The sequence below is a fragment of the Mixophyes fleayi genome, chromosome 1 (genome assembly GCF_038048845.1).
Source record: "Mixophyes fleayi isolate aMixFle1 chromosome 1, aMixFle1.hap1, whole genome shotgun sequence".
Taxonomy (NCBI): domain Eukaryota; kingdom Metazoa; phylum Chordata; class Amphibia; order Anura; family Limnodynastidae; genus Mixophyes; species Mixophyes fleayi.
Genome location: NC_134402.1, coordinates 97,533,210 through 97,555,882, shown reverse-complemented (window position 1 = coordinate 97,555,882; position 22,673 = coordinate 97,533,210). Strand labels below are relative to the sequence as shown.

The window sequence follows — 22,673 nt, the reverse complement described above, 5'->3', positions numbered from 1 at the left end:
GCCAACTCTCCCGCAATGTCCGGGAGACTCCCTCATTTTGCGAGAGTCTCCCAGGTGAGTGTGGCAATCTCCATAATTCTGCCCACTTCCTAGTGGGCCACGATTCCCGGTGAATCGCGGCGTTTGGCCCCACCCCCCGCTGTCAAATGATGAGTTTGCGTCATGCCATCACAGGGGGCGTGGCCAAAATGACACGATTTTCAGTCGCCCCGCCCCCCTCACACCCACCTCCATTGGCAGGCTCCCGGAAGAGAGCTGAAGAAAGTTGGTAAGCATGGCTGACTATCAGCTACCCGATGAAAATGTATTACTAAATAGCTGAGAGAGAAGATCTTCTATCTCAGCAATAAGCAATAGAAAATCTCCCATATCGCCATTAAATTATAAATGGACCTCTATGTGCTAGTCTAGTTAATCAAGCAGGCGCACACTACAATTACTTGCTTAGTTAACATTACAAATGTATTAAATACCCATATTATTATGAACATACACAGCAGTATTATGTATAACCAGAAATGCATGTCCACTCATTAAAAAGATCAAGGAAAAGGATGATGCTATCTTTTGTAGTGCATCCAACTGCTTCTCCCCCCACAGTTCTTTCTGTAGACTTCTCTGCTAGTCTCTCCCACCCCCCTCATCTGGGACTGAGAGCAGAGCACTAACAGCTGTATAAAAGGATCTCTAACAAAACAAGGAAATAATAGATATTCCTACAATCACAGCTACAGAGGGCACGGAGACCACTTCAGCCTATACGCTAACATGAGATTTTAGTTTGCTGGAAATATGGATACATAGCATCACTGTGATCCCAGTGACTGGGAGAGGAGTGATGCTGCTGCACTTGCTATGCAGCTAATGATTAATTGCACTGCTCTGGGGCCTTTACTGTGCATGCTGCAGGTACACACAGCTCCTCCATCTTATGCTTCCAGCAAATGCAGCGACCAGGACACAGTCTTTTAATAAATAAAGCAGCACATCTTGGCGGGTTATTCATTTCTCCATCGTCACTGCAGCTTTGAAGGATAGCAATAATTATATATACTGGCTGAAGATTCAACCAAAAGCAGAATATGCAAAAGAGCTACCAGCAGCCAGGAGCTCGATGATTCTTTCTCGGACATTTCCTCCATCATGCACAATTGAACGGACCCTGACGTTTTGCACCTGATTAAAAAAATGGATGTTTACTTGGCAGCTGCTCGTATTTGAAGTAAAGCCTTGAGTAAGCCTTAGGGTAAGTTTCAGTAACACCCCCTCCTTTCAGTAGAATGTGTTGTATTTTTGTGTGCGTGTGTTTTTGAAACTACTATTTAGGGTAATGCCTTTCCTGAGAAGCTAATTTGGTTTGCGGTATCTGTTCATGGTTAATTATGGGGCTAGGCAGTAGCTGCAAGATGCAGCAGAGCGAAGTAGCCTGGAGACAGCTGTCATGCTCATAAAACTGTATAAAGTTTTAAGGATTTGAAAATATGCCGCAAGGAGTGCTGGGAGTTGTAGTCACTATGCTGAATCAAGAAAATGTAATCCTAGCCTTTGTGTATTTCTAATGCACTGACTGGTATTTGCGCATATGCACATGTTATTGAAAAATGGCAGAGTTCAAAAAGCAAAATCATGAACCACAGTGAATGGTACATACACTAAATAATCTTTTTTTCTCCTCCTTTTTTTATACTACACGTGACTTCAGTAAGTGAGGCTACTAATTTATCGCAGCAAAGATGCTGTAAATAATTGAGAATGACTGCAAATCAATGTGATTTACTGAAATTCAGGGAAAACTGAAAGGTATTTTAAATGAGATTGCTGCAATATAGAGAGGGGATGTACTAAAAGGATGGTCACAGAAAGAGATGATTGCCTGCAGTTCACCTCCACAACTACAAGAAACACAGCTTTTAAATAGAGATAACATTAAACTTAAAACTCTGTAAATTACAGAATGAATATAATTTATATGTGAGGAGTCTGTTGTGTCTGGACCAGGCATATAGCTAATCTGTATTTATAACATTCCGTAGTGTGTAATATTATACTGTAGTAATATATTCTTTGATATAAAATATATATATATATATATATATATATATATATATATATATATATTCATGTGGGATGATGGCAGTTTAAGCATAGATATGTGCACCTTGGACTGTTTTTTATGCATTTACAGTGGAAAGTGGCTATATCTTTTTTATTTACATGGGATGATCAAATTTTAAGCATAGATATGTACACTGTGGAGTGTTTTCTATGGGCCTGATTCATTAGCGCACGCGTTCTGAGTGTGGGTGTGATGTTGAATTCGATTACAGGGCTGCTGTAGTACACAGGCGCTGCAGGTATGAATTAGGGATGAGCGCGCTCGGATTTCTGAAATCCGAGCCCACCCGAACGTTGCGGATCCGAGTCGGATCCGAGACAGATCCGGGTATTGGCGCCAAATTCAAAAGTGAAACTGAGGCTCTGACTCATAATCCCGTTGTCGGATCTCGCGATACTCGGATCCTATAAATTCCCCGCTAGTCGCCGCCATCTTCACTCGGGCATTGATCAGGGTAGAGGGAGGGTGTGTTAGGTGGTCCTCTGTGCTGTTTAGTTCTGTGCTGTTTAGTTCTGTGCTGTTTAGTTCTGTGCTGTGCTGTGCTGTTTAGTGCTGTGCTGTTTAGTGCTGTGCTGTGCTGTGCTGTGCTGTGCTGTGCTGTGCTCTGCAGTATCAGTCCAGTGGTGCTGTGTGCTGTGCTCTGTCCTTCTGAGGTCAGTGGTGCTGCTGGGTCCTGTGCTGTGTCCTGTTCAGTCCAGTGGTGCTGTGTCCTGTGCTCTGTGCTTCTAAGGGCATAGTTATTTCCCCAATATTCCCCTGTGTTTAAAAAAATAAAAAAAAGTTTTTTTAAAAAATACCAAAAACTACTTTAATATTTTTTAATTACCACAAAATTTTCACAACCAATCCTGCAGTATAAGCCCATTGGTACTGCAATATTACCAAGTTCACACATTCAGCAGTAAAAGTCCAGTGGTACTGCAATATTACAAAGTTTACACATTCTGCAGTATCAGTCCAGTGGTGCTGTGTCCTGTGCTCTGTCCTGCTGAGTTCCGTAGTGCTGCTGGGTCCTGTGCCGTGTCCTGTTCAGTCCAGTGGTGCTGTGTCCTGTGCTCTGTGCTTCTAAGGGCATAGTTATTTCCCCATTATTCCCAAGTTTTTAAAAAATAAAAAAAAAGTAAAAAATAATAAAAAATTTAAAAAAAAAAAATATATAATAATTATAACCAAATTTGCAAAACCAATCCAGCATTATAAGTCCATTGGTACTGCAATATTACCAAGTTCACACATTCTGCAGTATCAGTCCAGTGGTGCTGTGTCCTGTGCTCTGTCCTGCTGAGTTCCGTAGTGCTGCTGGGTCCTGTGCCGTGTCCTGTTCAGTCCAGTGGTGCTGTGTCCTGTGCTCTGTGCTTCTAAGGGCATAGTTATTTCCCCACTATTCCCAAGTTTTTTAAAAATAAAAAAAAAGTAAAAAAAAATAAAAAAAAAATAAAAAAAAAAATATATAATAATTATAACCAAATTTGCAAAACCAATCCAGCAGTATAAGTCCATTGGTACTGCAATATTACCAAGTTCACACATTCTGCAGTATCTTGTGCTACATATAATGGAGACCAAAAATTTGGAGGATAAAGTAGGGAAAGATCAAGACCCACTTCCTCCTAATGCTGAAGCTGCTGCCACTAGTCATGACATAGACGATGAAATGCCATCAACGTCGTCTTCCAAGCCCGATGCCCAATCTCGTAGTACCGGGCATGTAAAATCCAAAAAGCCCAAGTTAAGAAAAAGTAGCAAAAAGAGAAACTTAAAATCATCTGAGGAGAAACGTAAAGTTGCCAATATGCCATTTACGACACGGAGTGGCAAGGAACGGCTTAGGCCCTGGCCCGTGTTCATGACTAGTGGTTCAGCTTCACCCACGGATCTTAGCCCTCCTCCTCCTCCCCCCCCCTACAAAAAATTGAAGAGAGTTATGCTGTCAGCAACAAAACAGCAAACAACTCTGCCTTCTAAAGAGAAATTATCACAAATCCCCAAGGCGAGTCCAAGGGTGTTGGTGGTTGTCAAGCCTGACCTTCCCATCACTGTACGGGAAGAGGTGGCTCGGGAGGAGGCTATTGATGATGTAGCTGGCGCTGTGGAGGAACTTGATGATGAGGATGGTGATGTGGTTATTGTAAATGAGGCACCAGGGGGGGAAACAGCTGATGTCCATGGGATGAAAAAGCCCATCGTCATGCCTGGTCAGAAGACCAAAAAATGCACCTCTTCGGTCTGGAGTTATTTTTATCCAAATCCAGACAACCAATGTATGGCAATATGTAGCTTATGTAAAGCTCAAATAAGCAGGGGTAAGGATCTTGCCCACCTAGGAACATCCTCCCTTATACGTCACCTGAATAACCTTCATAGTTCAGTGGTTAGTTCAGGAACTGGGGCTAGGACCCTCATCGGTACAGGGACACCTAAATCCCGTGGTCCAGTTGGATACACACCAGCAACACCCTCCTCGTCAACTTCCTCCACAATCTCCATCAGATTCAGTCCTGCAGCCCAAGTCACCAGCCAGACTGAGTCCTCCTCAATACGGGATTCATCCGAGGAATCCTGCAGCGGTACGCCTACTACTGCCACTGCTGCTGTTGCTGCTGTTAGTCGGTCATCTTCCCAGAGGGGAAGTCGTAAGACCGCTAAGTCTTTCACCAAACAATTGACCGTCCAACAGTCGTTTGCCATGACCACCAAATACGATAGTAGTCACCCTATTGCAAAGCGTATAACTGCGGCTGTAACTGCAATGTTGGTGTTAGACGTGCGCCCGGTGTCCGCCATCAGTGGAGTGGGATTTAGAGGGTTGATGGAGGTATTGTGTCCCCGGTACCAAATCCCCTCGAGATTCCACTTCACTAGGCAGGCGATACCAAAAATGTACAGAGAAGTACGATCAAGTGTCCTCAGTGCTCTTAAAAATGCGGTTGTACCCACTGTCCACTTAACCACGGACATGTGGACAAGTGGTTCTGGGCAAACGAAGGACTATATGACTGTGACAGCCCACTGGGTAGATGCATCCCCTTCCGCAGCAACAGCAACAGCTGCATCAGTAGCAGCATCTACAAAATGGCTGCTCATGCAAAGGCAGGCAACATTGTGCATTACAGGCTTTAATAAGAGGCACAACGCTGACAACATATTAGAGAAAATGAGGGAAATTATCTCCCAGTGGCTTACCCCACTTAGACTCTCATGGGGATTTGTGGTGTCAGACAATGCCAGTAACATTGTGCGGGCATTAAATATGGGCAATTTCCAGCACGTCCCATGTTTTGCCCACACCATTAATTTGGTGGTGCAGCATTACCTCAAGAGTGACAGGGGTGTGCAGGAGATGCTTGCGGTGGCCCGCAAAATTGCTGGACACTTTCGGCATTCAGCCAGTGCCTACCGCAGACTAGAGGCACATCAAAAAAGCTTGAACCTGCCCTGCCATCACCTCAAACAAGAGGTTGTGACGCGCTGGAACTCCACCCTCTATATGCTGCAGAGGATGGAGGAGCAGCAAAAGGCCATTCAGGCCTACACAGCCACCTACGACATAGGCAAAGGAGTGGGGATGCGCCTGAGTCAAGCGCAGTGGAGACTGATTTCCGTGTTGTGCAAGGTTCTGCAGCCATTTGAACTTGCCACACGAGAAGTCAGTTCCGACACTGCCAGCTTGAGTCAGGTCATTCCCCTGATCAGGCTGTTGCAGAAGCAGCTGGAGAAAGTGAGGGAGGAGCTGGTAAGCCATTGCGATTACAGCAAGCATGTAGCTCTTGTGGATGTAGCCCTTCGTACGCTTTGCCAGGATCCGAGGGTGGTCACTCTTTTAAAGTCAGAGGAATACATTCTGGCCACCGTGCTCGATCCTCGGTTTAAAGCGTATGTTGTGTCTCTGTTTCCGGCGGACACAAATCTACAGCGGTGCAAAGACCTGCTGGTCAGGAGATTGTCCTCTGAAGAGGACCGTGACATGCCAACAGCTCCACCCTCATTTTCTTCCACATCTATGGCTGCGAGGAAAAAGCTCAGTTTTCCCAAAAGAGGCACTGGCGGGGATGCTGATAACATCTGGTCCGGACTGAAGGACCTGCCAACCATTGCAGACATGTCTACTCTCGCTGCATTGGATGCTGTGACAATAGAAAAAATTGTGGATGATTACTTTGCTGACACCATCCAAGTAGACATGTCAGACAGTCCATATTGTTACTGGCAGGAAAAAAAGGCAGTTTGGAAGCCCCTGTACAAACTGGCTCTATTTTACCTGAGTTGTCCCCCCTCCAGTGTGTACTCGGAAAGAGTTTTTAGTGCAGCGGGGAACCTGGTCAGTGAGCGGCGAAGGAGGTTGCTTCCTCACAACGTTGAAAAAATGATGTTTATAAAAATGAATAATCAATTCCTCAATGAAGTACAGCACTGCCCTCCAGATACTACAGAGGGACCTGTGGTTGTGGAGTCCAGCGGGGACGAATTGATAATGTGTGATGAGGAGGAAGTACACACTGTAGGGGGAGAGGAATCAGAGGTTGAGGATGAGGACGACATCTTGCCTCAGTAGAGCCTGTTTAGTCTGTACAGGGAGAGATGAATAGCTTTTTTGGTGTGGGGGCCCAAACAAACCAATCATTTCAGTCAAAGTTGTTTGGTAGGCCCTGTCGCTGAAATGATTGGTTTGTTAAAGTGTGCATGTCCTATTTCAACAACAGACCTCTCAACTGCAGCTCATCCCTCCTCTGCGGGGATAATGTCTCCTGTGCTCTGACACGTCACTCTGTGTACTCTCAGCCTCAGGATCTGACACTACAGCTACCATGCCTCTTGTAGCAGCCCTCACTCCAGGGCCTCTTCCATGTGCAGTGTCCCCCTCTCTCTTGGGTTCACTATAGTGGCATGGAGTTCTCCCCCTCATCCAGGGCACACATTCCTTGCCCTGGCTCAGTCACCACGCTCAGACTTCCAGGCAATGCTGGGGGAGCCTGGGAGCTTCCACCCCAGGTCCCCAGCTACAACTCTCCTCTCCTGTGTCTTCTCTCTCTTTCTGACACTTTAAAGATCGTGCCTTTAAATGAAAAAGTCAGTCTTCATTGCACGACTATGTGCAAGTGCAACAGGGACATTTTTTTGGGTTTACAAAGTCAAACAATAACACTACGACCCTGTCTGTCTGGGGTCTGTCAATGACGAATTGTCTGGAGCATGTTTTGAGGAGGTATTGTGGCCCCGGTATCAAATTGGGTACTGGGGCCACCCCACTATGCAGTCCAGATACTTGTTTGGTGGAATTCCGACACGTGGAGGGTTTTTTAATTATATTGTGGCCTCGGTACCAAATTGTGTACCGGGGCCACCACACTACGCAGTCAAGATAGATAGATGCGTATCATAGATAAAGTACATTCAGTGGTGTGGGGCAAATTGAAAAATATTCAAAATGCACTGACATTATCAAAAACAAGAGGTTGTCACACGCTAAAACTCCAACATGTATATGATGGAGAGGATGGAGGAGCAGCCGTATGTGTAGTGTAATGCAGACCTGTTGAAGGTTTTTTATATATTTTATTGTGGTGCCCAGTGCCCACTCCTCTAGGCAGTCCAGGTACATTTATTGGTGCGATTCATAAAAGTTCAGGGTTTTTAATATATCTTGTGGTGACCCACTCCTCTACGCAGTCCAGGTACATTTATTGGTGCGAATCAAACAAGTTGATGGTTTTCTTATTATATATATTGTGGTGACCCACTCCTCTACGCAGTCCAGGTACATTTATTGGTGCGAATCAAACAAGTTGATGGTTTTCTTATTATATATATTGTGGTGACCCACTCCTCTACGCAGTCCAGGTACATTTATTGGTGCGATTCATAAAAGTTCAGGGTTTTTAATATATTGTGGTGACCCACTCCTCTACGCAGTCCAGGTACATTTATTGGTGCGAATCAAACAAGTTGATGGTTTTCTTATTATATATATTGTGGTGACCCACTCCTCTACGCAGTCCAGGTACATTTATTGGTGCGAATCAAACAAGTTGATGGTTTTCTTATTATATATATTGTGGTGACCCACTCCTCTACGCAGTCCAGGTACATTTATTGGTGCGATTCATAAAAGTTCAGGGTTTTTAATATATTGTGGTGACCCACTCCTCTACGCAGTCCAGGTACAATTATTGGTGCGAATCATAAAAGTTCAGGGTTTTTAAGATATTGTGGTGACCCACTCCTCTACGCAGTCCAGGTACAATTATTGGTGCGAATCATAAAAGTTCAGGGTTTTTAAGATATTGTGGTGACCCACTCCTCTACGCAGTCCAGGTACAATTATTGGTGCGAATCATAAAAGTTCAGGGTTTTTAATATATTGTGGTGACCCACTCCTCTACGCAGTCCAGGTACAATTATTGGTGCGAATCATAAAAGTTCAGGGTTTTTAAGATATTGTGGTGACCCACTCCTCTACGCAGTCCAGGTACAATTATTGGTGCAAATCATAAAAGTTCAGGGTTTTTAAGATATTGTGGTGACCCACTCCTCTACGCAGTCCAGGTACAATTATTGGTGCGAATCATAAAAGTTCAGGGTTTTTAAGATATTGTGGTGACCCACTCCTCTACGCAGTCCAGGTACAATTATTGGTGCGAATCATAAAAGTTCAGGGTTTTTAAGATATATTGTGGTGACCCACTCCTCTACGCAGTCCAGAAAGATACCTTTTTGCAACGTTTTGGACTAATAACTATATTGTGAGGTGTTCAGAATACACTGTAAATTAGTGGAAATGCTTGTTATTGAATGTTATTGAGGTTAATAATAGCCTAGGAGTGAAAATAAGCCCAAAAACTTGATTTTTAAACTTTTTATGTTTTTTTCAAAAAAAATCCGAATCCAATACCTTAAATCCGAACCGAGACCTTTCGTCAAGTGTTTTGCGAGACAAATCCGAACCTCAAAAATAGCGAAAATCCGGATCCAAAACACAAAACACGAGACCTCAAAAGTCGCCGGTGCACATCCCTAGTATGAATGTACCTGTCATTTCCTGCTTAACCGGCGGATCGGGTGGCATTACAGCCGTTCTTTGCTGTGTGTGAGAAATAGATTAAAAAAAAAAAGAAGCTGTGGGGTCCCCCTCCTAATGTTATTAACTCTAGTGCTGCTAGCCTAGTGCTGCTTTCCGCAAAATATGGGGGAAAAATGCTTGGGGTTCCCCCAATTTCACAGAAACCAGTACTAGGGTTGTTCGTACTATAGCAGGTGGACATACGGCATGGTGTCACCCTGCCATAATGAGAAACCAACCCCAGGTTATTCATTGCCTTTGAAGGGGGGTCCACAAAAACATTGTGCTCCCCTTCCCCGCCAGAGAGACCCATCCACGTGCTGAATGCATTACGGTTCTTCCTACACCCCTGGGGTGGTGGGTGTGTAGGTCATAAAGTGGGAAAAAGGAAAGAGAGTGTAAAACACCATTTTGAGTTTATGGAACTACAAGTCCCAGCCAGCACGGGCTCCCATTAACAGTCTGGACATGCTGGTGCTTTTAGAAATACAAGCACTAGCATACCCATGGCAGCCAGGGCATGCTGGCACTTGGAGAGCCACAAAGTAAAATTTAAATAAAACACACAACCCTCTTAGAAACCACATATATTTATTAAAAATAATAAAATCACATATACTTACCATGTGATGTCTTCATCTGGGATCCAGTCTTGTAAGCTTTTACTCCATTAGGCTTGAAAAAAATACCAAAAAACCATAATATTCCAAAGGTCCTGTTGCTGTCTAAAAAAAGTAATATTCCAGGTCTGGAGTAGTCCAACCAAAAACAAATATTCCAAATGTGTTTGAAAACAACCTACTTTCTTCAGTCACAATAACCTTATTATAATATTCCAGCAGAATCAGGCTTGGCTGAATAAGAAACCGTTTATACGTGCCTGCAGCCCTGCAACTGAATTAAACAGGTGTGATTTGATGAATTTGGGCGCACGCAAAACTTAAACACGGACATCAAATTTTGAGCACGGGTTGCGCCCAGAATGCGTGCCCTAATGAATCAGGCTCATACAAAACAGTCCACAGTGTACATATCTATGCTTAAAACATGACCATCCCACGTAAATAAAAGATAGTTGTTTTGCTAGTATAAATAAATGCATGTAAATTTGTTTGTAACCATTACATTTTATTATGTTATTTTTTATAAACAGTATATTTATAAAAAATAAATATTAAAGTGTAAGTTACACTTTATTAAAATTATTTATAATTGTTTACAATTTATAATTTATTAAAGTGTAATAGAGTTGCTTTTTCTCTGTTGAAAGCATTGGGTGAAAGAAAAAAGTTGGTGCCATCTAGAGATGGTCACCGACCCCCGTGTTTTGGTTTTGGTTTTGGATCTGGATTACCTTTGTGCTTTGGCAAAATCATGTTTTGCTTTTGGTTTTGTTTTTCAATTTGTTAAAAAATAATTTTTTTTTTGGCTAAAATAACATAATTTAGTGCTCCACCTGTTTCTTGGATAAGTGAGGTAATTGTACAGCTAATAAATGTCAACGAGCGCTGACCCCCCCGGGATTTTATTAGACACACACCAATCCAGTGGGCCAGACAACGCACTAAAACGAGCGATCGAAATTCATAGCAAAAAATGCAGTTTGGTGTCTATCTGTATATTACACCCTACAGGTATAGTTAAATAGAAAAAAAATGCAGCCTGCAAACACTGTACGATCAATAGAAATGCCCAAAGCATCTTTTCTGTTTGGCTCTAGATTACACCCAAACCATATTAGCGCAAATTAGGAAAAATACAGTTTAATCCCTGGTAGGCCGTCCTTAATTCTACAGCTACACACACCAATCCAGGGTGGCAGCCAACGGTCTAAAAAGAGCAATAGAAATTCATATTAATTCAATGTAATTTAACACTTGCCTGCAAATTCTACAGACAAGCCTGCTTGTCTTCCTCTCCACCTTTGCCTATTGGCAATGTAAACATTGTCTTTGGGTGTATATTACACCCTACACTTATAGTTAAATAGAAAAAGGAGCAGCCTGCAAAGACTATTTTATAAATAGAAATGCCCAAAGCAGATGTTCTGTTTGGGTCTAGATGATTCCCAGAGATTAAAATTGAAATAGAAGAAGAAGCAGCCTGCATAGACTGTACAATAAAATAGAAATACCCAAAGCAGATGTTCTGTTTGAGTCTAGATGATTCCCAGAGATTAAAATTGAAATAGAAGAAGAAGCAGCCTGCATAGACTGTACAATAAAATAGAAATGCACAAAGCAGATGTTCTGTTTGGGTCTAGATGATTCCCAGAGATTAAAATTGAAATAGAAGAAGCAGCCTGCAAAGACTGTACAATAAAATAGAAATGCCCAAAGGCAGTTTGGTGTCTGTCTGTATATGACTCCCTCCACTTAAAGTTAAATAAAAAAAAAAAACAGCCTGCAAAGATTGTACAATTAAATAGAAATAGCCAAAAGCAGTTTGGTGTCTGTCTGTGTATGACACCCTACACTTTTAGTGAAATTGACAAAACAGCAGCCTTTAAAGACTGTACGTTAAATAGAAATGCCCCAAGTCCCTTTTCTGTTTGGGGGTAGATTACACCCTACACTTATAGTGAAACTTTTAAAAAGATGTTGTCGTCATCATCATCACCCTCATCAGTGTGTACATCATCATTACAGACTAATAATTCATCTCCTCAGGAATCCGCCATTAGAGAACTGTCAGCACTTGGATGTCTTTCATGGTAAAGGCCTACCTTGTGGAAGATGTAGTTCATTTTGATGAACATAATCTTTTCCACATTACGTCGATCACTGACAAGGTTCCCGGCTGTAGTGAATACTCTTTCAGAGTACACACTGGAGGGTGGGCAGCTTAAGTATTGCAAAGCAAGTTTGTATATGGGTTTCCAAATGGCTTGTTTATCTTCCCAGTATGGAAAGGGACTGTCTGACATTTCCATATCAGTTAACTCTTGAAAATAATCCTCCACCATCCTTTGCATGTTACTTATCGGTTGCGAAAGCAGGAAGCGTAGTCTGCGCATCGTCAGTGCTTCGTCTCACCTAGAAGAAGGTATAAGGAACAACAACCCGCCTTCTCAAGGGACAGGCAGCAACAAGGCAACAGGTAGTATAAGGCATTACAGTGTCCGGCACCAACATTATAGTCTTAGTGTAGCAGAAAATGAGGGGCGAGGACATCTGAAGACATGGGAGCCTCGAATTCCATGACCAATTATAGAACTATATCAGGAAGTTGCGAGGGCCACATCGAGGCCTATGGAGGATAGTGCGGCCGCACTTTGAAGAAGGAGCAGGGACGGGAACTTGCCGGTCAAGGATTCGCAGATTGCAGGTTTAGAATGTCGAGGGACAGTTGACCAGTCTCTACGAGGAAGCCGTTGTGCTCTCGGTATTGCGGGACCCGCCACATTAGCAAGGGCTTGAGAAGCTTCCGGAGGGGTTTGTTGATTCAGCCCAATATTTCGCAGGAGGTCCCGTGCTTCGCCTAGACTTTTGGCTGACAGTTGTTGGTTCTGGTGCCACAGATAGAGACGGAAGGGGAACCCCCAGCGATATCTGAATCCTTTGCATGTTAATAGTAGGATTGGATGGAGTTATGGGCAAGGTCACACATTTTTTGGTAAAATCTTTCAAACCAGCCCAGATGTAAAACTGTTGTGGTCTGCCCCTGCGTCATCCCTGCTTCGCTTTGAAAAGTGCAATTTTTTCCGAGCAGCAGCTGCCTGAGAAACTGAAGGAGATGACGTCGTCAAGCCAAGGCCCAGTTCAGCGGACAACTTGCTGACCAATAGCTCCTTACAAAGGTTCACGTCTCGGTCATTTTGAAGCAAAGAATCAATGTAGGTCTTAACCTAGGATCAAGCACAGTCGCAAAAACGTAGTGATCCGAGTTCAAGATTTCAATTACTGTTGCATCATTGCGAAACGAATTAAGTACTTGATCTAGAAGGCCAACATATTTTGCGGAATTGCTTTCTTTCATCTCCTTCTTCAGTTTGTCAAGCTGCTTTTCCAATAGTCGAATTAAGGGAATGACTTGGCTCAAGCTAGCAGAGTCTGAACTCACTTCACACATCACAACTTCAAATGGTTTCAGCACCTTGCACAGCACAGGAAGGATTCCCCACTGTGAAAGAGTGAAATACATACCCCCTCCTTTCCCAATGTCATGGCTTGTGCAATACGCTTGGATGGCCTTGCGCTGTTCCTCTATCCTCTGAAGCATGTACAAGGTGGAAATCACCTCTTGCTTAAGTTGGTGGCAGGGCAAGTTAAATTGTTCTTGGAGCTGCTGCAATCTCCTACATGCTGTGGCAGAATGCCTGAAATGTCTCGAAATTTAACGGGCTACCGAAAGCAACTCCTGCACCTCATGGTTATTTCTTAGGAAGCTCTGCACCACCAAGGTTATTGTGTGAGCAAAACAGGGAATGTGCTGGAATTCACCCAGCTTCGCACTGGAATTCGCACTATATTGGTGGCGTCATCAGAAATGACATATCCTGGGTAGAGTCCTAATGGTTGAAGCCATGTATCAATGACATCTCTTAGTTTTCGTAACAAATTATCAGCTGTATGTCTGTTAGTGAAGCCGGTGATACAAAGAGTAGCCTCCGTGTGACAAATGTTACGTAGTGGTGTACATGCTGCTGCTCTTTCTGCTGGTGAAAGCGAATGACCAACCCAGTGGGCTGTCACAGTCATATAGTCATGGCATTTTTGAGCGCAATTACTACATTTTTACAAACTTTTTGGTATAGTTGCGGAAATAGCTTTACGGGAAAAATGGTGTCGTGATGGAATTTTGTAATGGGGACACAAAACATAAATTAACTGTGAAAAACCAGCTGCGTTGTGGATATTGGGCGCAGATCTAACACTAGCATAGTAGTCATGGCGTCTGTGATCCGCTTGCCGATTGGGTGACTGCTGTCACATTTGCTTCCTCTAGCAAAAGATTGTTTCACAGTAAATTGTTGTAAAGTAGTAGTGCTCTTTTTCTTGGCCTTATTAGGGGAGGAAGATTCACCCCCAGCAGCAGCAACAGCAGCAGCAATGGGACTAACGCTTAAATATTCTTCAGAGGAATCAATTATAGTGCAGAAGTCATCGAGCCTTACCAAGTGGGATGCAGGGCTAACTCCAATCGCTACTAAGGATATTGATGAGGACGGTGTTGTGGGTGTAAATTGCAGCCGTCGGGATGTAGTTGACAGAAGGGTCCAAGCTGATGATGGAGTGCTTGTTATTTTTTTGCCATAACTTTCAGCTTTTCCCAACACCTTGCCACGAACTCTCCTCAAATGGCGTAACATGGATGAGGTTCCAAGATGGTTAAGGTCCCTCCCTTGACTGACTGTGGCTTTATATACACTACAAATGGCTATAAAACTGTTGTCAGGATTTGGGTAGAAATAATTCCACACATAAGAAGTGTTTTTTTTTGTTTTATGTCCAGGCATGACAATGGGCTTCTTCTTGTGACGTGCCAGAACTGCTGCCACTGGTGCAGGACTTACACAAACAACCTCATCCTCATCAACATCATCATTAGTGCCCTCGTCGCCTACACAAATCCCCCCCTCATCCTCTTTTAACTCCAAAGTGGCATCCTCAATTGGTGTATCACCGGCTACACTCAGGCCGTTCAGGCACACATTAGCAGAAATGCTGAAAGGGCCCTTCTTTATGGGTACACTATCAGAATGTTCACGATTACACATACCACTGGTGGATGGAATCTCCACAGGGATTGGTGTCATTTCTGATTCTGAGCATACATTTTCCTCTAATTCCTTACTGTTTTCTTCCAGCTCGGCTTTCACACGAACAGTAGTTGTGCACCACTTTTGGAATTCAAATTACTTGGTCTTGCTTGGTCACGAGTGACCGTACAAGAAGAAGGCTCAGTAACATTTTTAGATCTCGACTAATAGAGAAAGGCGAAGGCCTCATTCTATCTTTGCCAATGTGTGTGTATAATGGCATGTTGGCAATTTTTTTTTGCTCGGCAGTAAACTTATCATCAGTTACACCTCTTTTTCTCTTCAACACGGTAAAAGGTTTTTTTTCCCTGACTTAAAAAGACTATGTACTTTTACATAGGCTTTACCAGATGACGTACAGGGAAGACTACCATCAGGACTGGTGCCAGCAGCTGCTTGCTGATCCTGCTCATATGTGGACTGCTGTGAATCCATTTTAATGAGACCCAAAACACTTTTAGTGCAAATTCAGAAACATATAGTGCTGGTATATAATAATTTCAACACCAGAAAATTGCTTTTTTAGAACAGGGGAATATGTCACACCCAACACTTGTAGTGCAAATTCAGAAAGAAATTGTGCTGATATATTACAATTTCTACAGGCAGAAAATAGTTTCTTTAGGAGGGAATATGACACCCCAAACAGTTTGTAATGTTTGTAAAAATCCCTCCTCTATACTTCTCTCTTCCTGCTCTAATAACTGCTCTCTTCCAGCTGTAATAACTGCTGTAATAACTGTTCTCTCCCTGCTCTAATCCCGCGACCTAACCCTTCTCTCTACTTCGTGCAAATGGCAATGGATTGCTGTGGAGGCGGATATTTATGCATTTGAAACATCGTGAGAACCGAGCTCCGAGATCCGACAACATCACGATGACGCTTTGCCTCGTTTGCAGTTCCGAATAGGCGGGAGAGTACTGCTCGGCTCGGTACTCAGATACCTGAAGTTTGGGCGTGTTCGGTTCTCGGGGAACCGAGCCCACCCATCTCTAGTGCCATCTAATGGCAGAAAATTTAACTGCAGGTAATCATCCCGATCATCCGTTTAGTTAGTACATTCCTTTAGAGAATACTATATTTTACATTTATGGGAAATTAAAACATCCTATTTAATAATGAAGGAAATTAAGAAAATATAAGTGACATATATACCTAATACATTAGTCATAAACTTGATGCAGTTTTTTTTTTGTCCAGAGCTTATTTTTTGTTTATTATCTTGGAAAAAATACACTGCATTCACCACCCTGCTTTTCTGTGTTAGTTTACTCCAGGACTGAAAACAAGGTCTGTAGATGAGTTCCATACGTGCGTGGGGTCCTTGGCAGACCTGGTTGTGGTAAATGAATGTGTAATTTGATAAATGTTCAATTTTTATCGTAATCCAATGATTTGGCCCAGGGATTGGATCTGTACAATTTGGCACTCAACATGTGCAGATTTAATTGCACCGAATAATCGTTTTGCCACATAATATTGTATAATATAACGCCAGTTTTTATCTGATAGGAAATTGGAGCATGATAAAAAAAAAAAAAAATCATCTCAGATTTTCTCCACCACAACAAATTGAAGGAACTTGAATTCATGTTTACCCAACCCATTCAAATTGCACACATACTTCCATAATTATTCTGTTTTCATTAGTCTTATTGCATTGGAGCACTATGATGTGCTATGCCTGTTAGGAGCTGGGGGTTTTCCATAAAGGGTGTCTAAACACTTTAAATCAAAAGTGTTCATTAAAACAGATAAAAAAAAAATGGAAAAAAAGGTTCTGTTTGGTGGCCTGGGGTTTGATTGCATCTTAGGAAGGATGGAGCCCTTAGTTGGTCCAGGATAAGGCTAGAAGCAACCCTATTGTGTCTTCTGCATGGACTCTGTAAATTACCCTCTGGTTATGTGGGGTGCTTGTACATAATCATTGCTGGTATGAGCATGATGCTCCAACACAGATATCTGTTGCACCCCTTCCGGATTTGGAAACCATATTTTATGTGTTGGAAGCTCAATAACTCCCTTCGTCCTCACAACGGTAAAGTCTCAATTGGAACACAGTGCAGGAGGCTTTCCTAAGCGTTTTGTTTTTGAATCATTAGGAGTATGGCTGCTTGCACTTAATGAAGTGGACCTATACAGTGGTTAAAGTGGCAGTATGGAAAATGTAATGGGAATCTAAGTGAATGGAATTTATAGTTGTAAAATGAAGGCAGTAGAAGTGGCATGCCACCATATACACCCCTAATTTAAACACTGATCCTATACTAACTTAATCTGTTAAAGTGGGTGCACATGGTATCTAAATTGCAGGGCAACAAGTATTGTGGGTTAAAGGTTTCTAGTTGGAGAAAAAAAAAGGAGGTCTGTTCTGGGAAATCCAGAATATATTGGGGCCTTACTAAGAATACCACTGAGAGACCACTTAGTGATAACCAGACATGTGGAAGAGGTGTTATTACAACATCTACATATGCTGCTTCAAAACTTAGAATTTGACAGAAGATAAGAACCACTTGGCCAATCTTACCTTCATAAAGAATTATACCTGCTAATTATAGTTTAGTAGTTTTGGTTGCAGAAGCTCTGTCTAAATGAAGCAATGGCAAAAAAGTAGTGTTAATATTAACCACTAGTACCACCAGAGATGTAACTGGGGTATGAGCCAACTGCTTACTATCTGCCTTATTAGTCACCACTGACTCTCTCACTAAATCGTGCTCTCCACTTCCAATACCTGCATACATTTAGTGGGAGAAGTTTCCACTATTACTATTTACAGTACATTGGAGGTAACTTAATTTTTCATATGTTTTGCATGGGGTATGCTGACATTACACAGAAGAGGGATGATTCAGATATTCATATTTTGACCACAGGTTCTTATGAAGCTCTGCATGGAGATAAGAAAAATCAGGAAAATATTTTTGACATTTTAAAAACATTTGATAGGGAATCTGTTGTTTTTCCCCATGTTCTCAAGCTTGCAGGGAAGTAGACGCTAAGTCAGTGAAGTTGCAAACAGTACTTTACTATAGAAATACGAAAATGTATACATATATGTTGAAGAAACCGGGTTAGGGGAATTTGAACGTTCAATTTCAATATGAGTAACTTGCAGAGAGATGGTTTTGTGGGAGCTTTAAGAACCATGTATTGGTTGGCAAAAAACAAACTACCACATACAACATTATATTGAAATTTGCTTGTGCATTGCAAGGCTATGGGTTGTACACACTTAAAGCATCTTGATATTGGTAAGAATGCAAATTACACTTCGAAAAGAAGAATGCAAGAACTCCTCAACAACTTAGCTTCACAAATAAGATGTGAATTGCTTAAACATTTGCATTCGGCAGATTACTTCAGGGTTCTGTGTGATGAAGCAACAGACATCTCAGTTTTGAAGCAGCACGGTGGCTAAGTGGTTAGCAATTCTGCCTCACAGCGCTGGGGTCATGAGTTCAATTCCCGACCATGGCCTTATCTGTGTGGAGTTTGTATGTTCTCCCCGTGTTTGCGTTGGTTTCCTCCGGGTGCTCCGGTTTCCTCCCACACTCCAAAAACATACTAGGAGGTTAATTGGCTGCTATCAAAAATTGACCCTAGTCTCTCTGTCTGTCTGTGTATGTTAGGGAATTGAGACTATAAGCTCCTATGGGGACTGATGTGAATGAGTTCTCTGTACAGCGCTGCGGAATCAGTGGCGCTATATAAATAAATGGTGATGATGATTAAATACGTTGTTTGTCAACTAAAAAAAAAGAGATTTCAGTTTAGTTTTATATCAACATGTAGTATCATTGATGACAAAGCTGAAACTGTACCTAACAAAATAATTTAAAAAATTGCCAACATAGGATTGATAAACTGCATACTGCTGTTTCCTTCAGCATTACACCATACCTTAATAACACTTTAAAATTCTTATCTACAAATAAAGACACAGACAACTTTGTAGTGGCAAATAACGGTAAACGTTTTATTTATTAACTGTTTTATTTATTATTAACCTATAAAGGGTGACAGCGAGAGCAATCCAATAACCTAACGACTAATAGCGAAACCGAACAGTGTATGGCCCACAGGCACTAACCACTGGTCCCAGGACCACCCAGTCCTTTACGATCAGCCGGTGCTAAATCTGGTGTCATCGTGACCACTCCCCTCTGGGCTCCCCAAGACGTACGTGCACAGTGCATGTCAAGGGGTCCTCGCACAGAGGTACCAAGAGCCAGGGTGCTTCGAAAGGGGTAGTGACGTGCGACCAATCAGCGGTAGCACCATATGAATTAGCCGCTGATTGCAAAAGCTCTCCTGCCACGCTGAAGCCCTTTAACGGACGCCCAGCCCACCACCCATTAACCTCACTAACCTGCCTACTCTCCAAAAACGTTGCTCTACAAAGATCCAATTACCTTCTTCCGATAGATGAAACCCCATCATTTCTATACAGGTGACCCAACTCAGATCTAATCAAGGGGTGATCTATCACTATTCCTCCCAGTTCCAAAATTGTTCTCTTTGTCACTCTATTTAACTCAGATACCATATTCTTTATTTTGCGAAAAGCTATCTCTGCATGCCAGTTAATTCGGGGAATTATATTGAACCAGCACACAGTTACTGAAGGCCATTGCCTCTTAAAGCTCCTTAGATCTTCTCTGATGGAAATAATCAATGACTTACATATGCCTACGTCATTACCCCCCAAGTGTATAACTAACATCTGGTGGGCCAGCTTTACCAATTTCCATAGCCAAAAGTGGCATCAAGCATTGCCATTTCAAACCTCTTTTATCGATCCACCGAACCTCCACTGGCCTTGCAAAGGCTTCTCTACTGTTGACAAAATAATATCTGGATGCCCAGAACACAAAAGAATGGCCAACAATCCATATGTTAATCTTGTGAGCAACCTGTAACACACATTATAGGATCCATCACTACCAGGTTGGACTCATCCACCATATACAGATCATTGCTACTCCATCGGGCGATATTTGTAACACGACCTTTATGTGATGTGGAAAAGTTAAGTGATGTTCAAGGGATTTTAAAGGGGAGTATTAAAGGGCAGTGTTAACCCAAATGAAGGTAAAAACCACTGACCCCGGAGGCACACCACTAATCAAGCCTTTATCAGGGGAAAAAATTGAGAAAATCCCTTTATGCCCCCGTATGAAACAACAGCGAGCGGAGAAGCCATGGGTTAACACGGGAAGGGGCATGACCTACTGCGTACCAATTTACCTGTCGGGTCTTATATACGTTTTGTAGGCATCTGATTTCCTTCTACCTAAAGCTTTAATGGCGCTGACTGAAGAGCCACCCTCGGCAGCGGCTGTAGCCGCCCCAATCCTGAAGAAATGAGTGCCAAAAAGTGACGGGTCTAAACCCAGTCCTGAAATTTTGACAGTGGAAACCTATCAGCATGAATTAACCAGGGTTCAGCATCTCGTGGTCTAACTCCTTGAAATTTATTGCACAATGCTACAGGAAAAATATCACTATCCTCTTGTGCCGAGATGGAAATCCAATGACCACGAGCCGATTGATCTGTTTTGGATCTAAGGATTTGACAAGAAAGCTGGTTAACATCCAAAAACATAAGCCTAGTCGATAAAGCGTTCCACAAATCATGCTTAGATTGACCTACCAACTCACTCACTCACTCTGAATGCGCCAAAGAAAGCTAGCGAAAAAGCAGGGCCTCATAAGCACTATCAGCGAAATACGCCAGTGCTGCCTTAAGTTTATTTAGAATGTTCCTATCAACCGGCCTTCTCACATCCTCCTTTTCTAGTTGCATTCGCAACCAGCCCTTTAGAGCTTTAGATATTAATATCCCTTTCGTAAAATCAGAAAACCCATGAAGTTTGGCCATAAAGGAAATGCCCGCCAGCATGGCAGCCATAGATGTTTTAGAGATTCCCTCTTGGTATTTAGCCCAAATAAAATCCAACATGTCAGCGTTCTGACCTGAATCGCACCTACCGCGTGACTGTATGTATTGTCGCCATTGAAGCCAGGCAGCCCGATATGCTCTTCTGGTGGAAGGAGCCAGTGATGTTTCCGCCAGTCTTACAAAACCTGTTCGACTACCTGCCAAACAAAAGGGGGACATGGCGTACCCATAATGTCAGCCTGCGGAGCCAACTCCCTAAAACGTCCCCACTGTTCCAGAGATAAAGCATCAGCCACTTCGTTCTCCACACCAGGGACATGTCTCTCCCTAAATGTAATATCATGCTCCAAACAGCGCAACACTAGATGTCTCAACAATTCAATAGCTGGAATGGATGGAAGATGCACTCTGTTTGTTAATGCACTGAACTACACCCAGGTTGTCACACCAGAATATTACCTGCTATACTTTTAATAGCGACGCCCAGAGTTCCACCGCCACAACAATGGGAAACAATTCTAGCACCAGCAGATTGCCTAGCAGCCCCCTGGAACGCCATGAATCTGGCCATTGCTCCACACACCACTTGCCCCTAAAATAGGCTCCAAAACCCACAGATCCCGAAGAGTCTGTTACTAACTCAAGATGACTACTAGAGACTTGTGGAGCCGGCCGAATGCGAATGCCATTAAAGTTCTCCAGGAACCTCAACCACATTCGCAAATCACCTTTAACTTCCTTAGTTAGAGTGATCAGTGCATGGGGAGTGACATACCCGCTGTAGCCAACTGCATCTTTCTACAGAATACCTTTCCCATGGGAATAATTCTGCATGAAAAATTAAAGGAGCATAACAATGATTGAGCCTGACGCAGCAAAATAGACCGTGACAACAAGGTAAGTTTGATTAATCTTACCAGCTTCCACACCTTCTCCTGGGGCAACCTACAACACCCTTCCAATGTGTCAATCTCTATTCCTAAAAATGACAAACAAGGTAAGGGACCTTCCGTTTTGTCGTGTGCAACTGGCACTCCCAAAACAGAAAATAACGCCTTAGCCGAAAACAGTATATCTGCGCACTCTGATGAATCTGCCATTCCTATGATCAAGAAATCGTCCAAATAGTCGGCAATACACACGTGACCCGTTCCTGCCTGTATGCACCAGTGCAGGAAGGAGCTGAACGCTTCGAAATATGTACAGGACACCGCACAACCCATCAGTAAACACTTGTCCACAAAGTACCCATCTGACAGACGGAAACCCAAGAACCTAAATGACTCTGGATGAAGGGGAACTAAGCGAAAAGCAGATTCAATATCTAACTTTTCCAACAAGGCCCCTGCTCCAAATGATCTGACTAGGTCTAAGGCTTCCTCAAATAATCGATAATTTACGGAACTGTCTTCTAGTGCTATGGCATCGTTAACCGATTGTCCAGGGGGATGTGAAAGATGCTGGATAAGCCTAAATTTCCCCACTGCTTGCTTAGGTACTACCCCTATTGGGGAGATAACCAAGTCCGGTATTGGAAGAAATGAGAAAGGTCCCACCATGTGACCCAAATCCACCTCTTTCCGTACCTTTTCTGCTAACACCTCTGGAAAAACATAGGCTGAGCGCAAATTCTTTTTTGCAATAGCCTTAACAACTCCAACTGCGGGGAGGGGAAAACCAACATGAAAACCCAAACTCAAAAATTCTGCTTGTTTCCTACCCGGAAACAAGCAAAGCCACCTGTCCAGCTGCTGTGTCTGGACCGGCGATACTGCCTTACTGAGCAGGCCCTGACTCTCCCCTACCTTTATATGCCCCCGGCATGGCTCT

At 42.9% G+C, this 22,673-nt stretch overlaps 1 protein-coding gene across 1 annotated transcript in view; it reads left to right on the top strand.

The window, feature by feature from the left end:
- Positions 1-630: 630 nt before the first annotated feature.
- The window catches only part of GLRB (glycine receptor beta), a 133,571-nt gene continuing 111,528 nt past the window's right edge, over positions 631-22,673 (top strand). The window contains exon 1 of the mRNA XM_075198264.1: positions 631-1,246. The gene's annotated coding sequence lies outside the window, so the exon portion shown is untranslated. The remainder of the gene's footprint in view (positions 1,247-22,673) is intronic.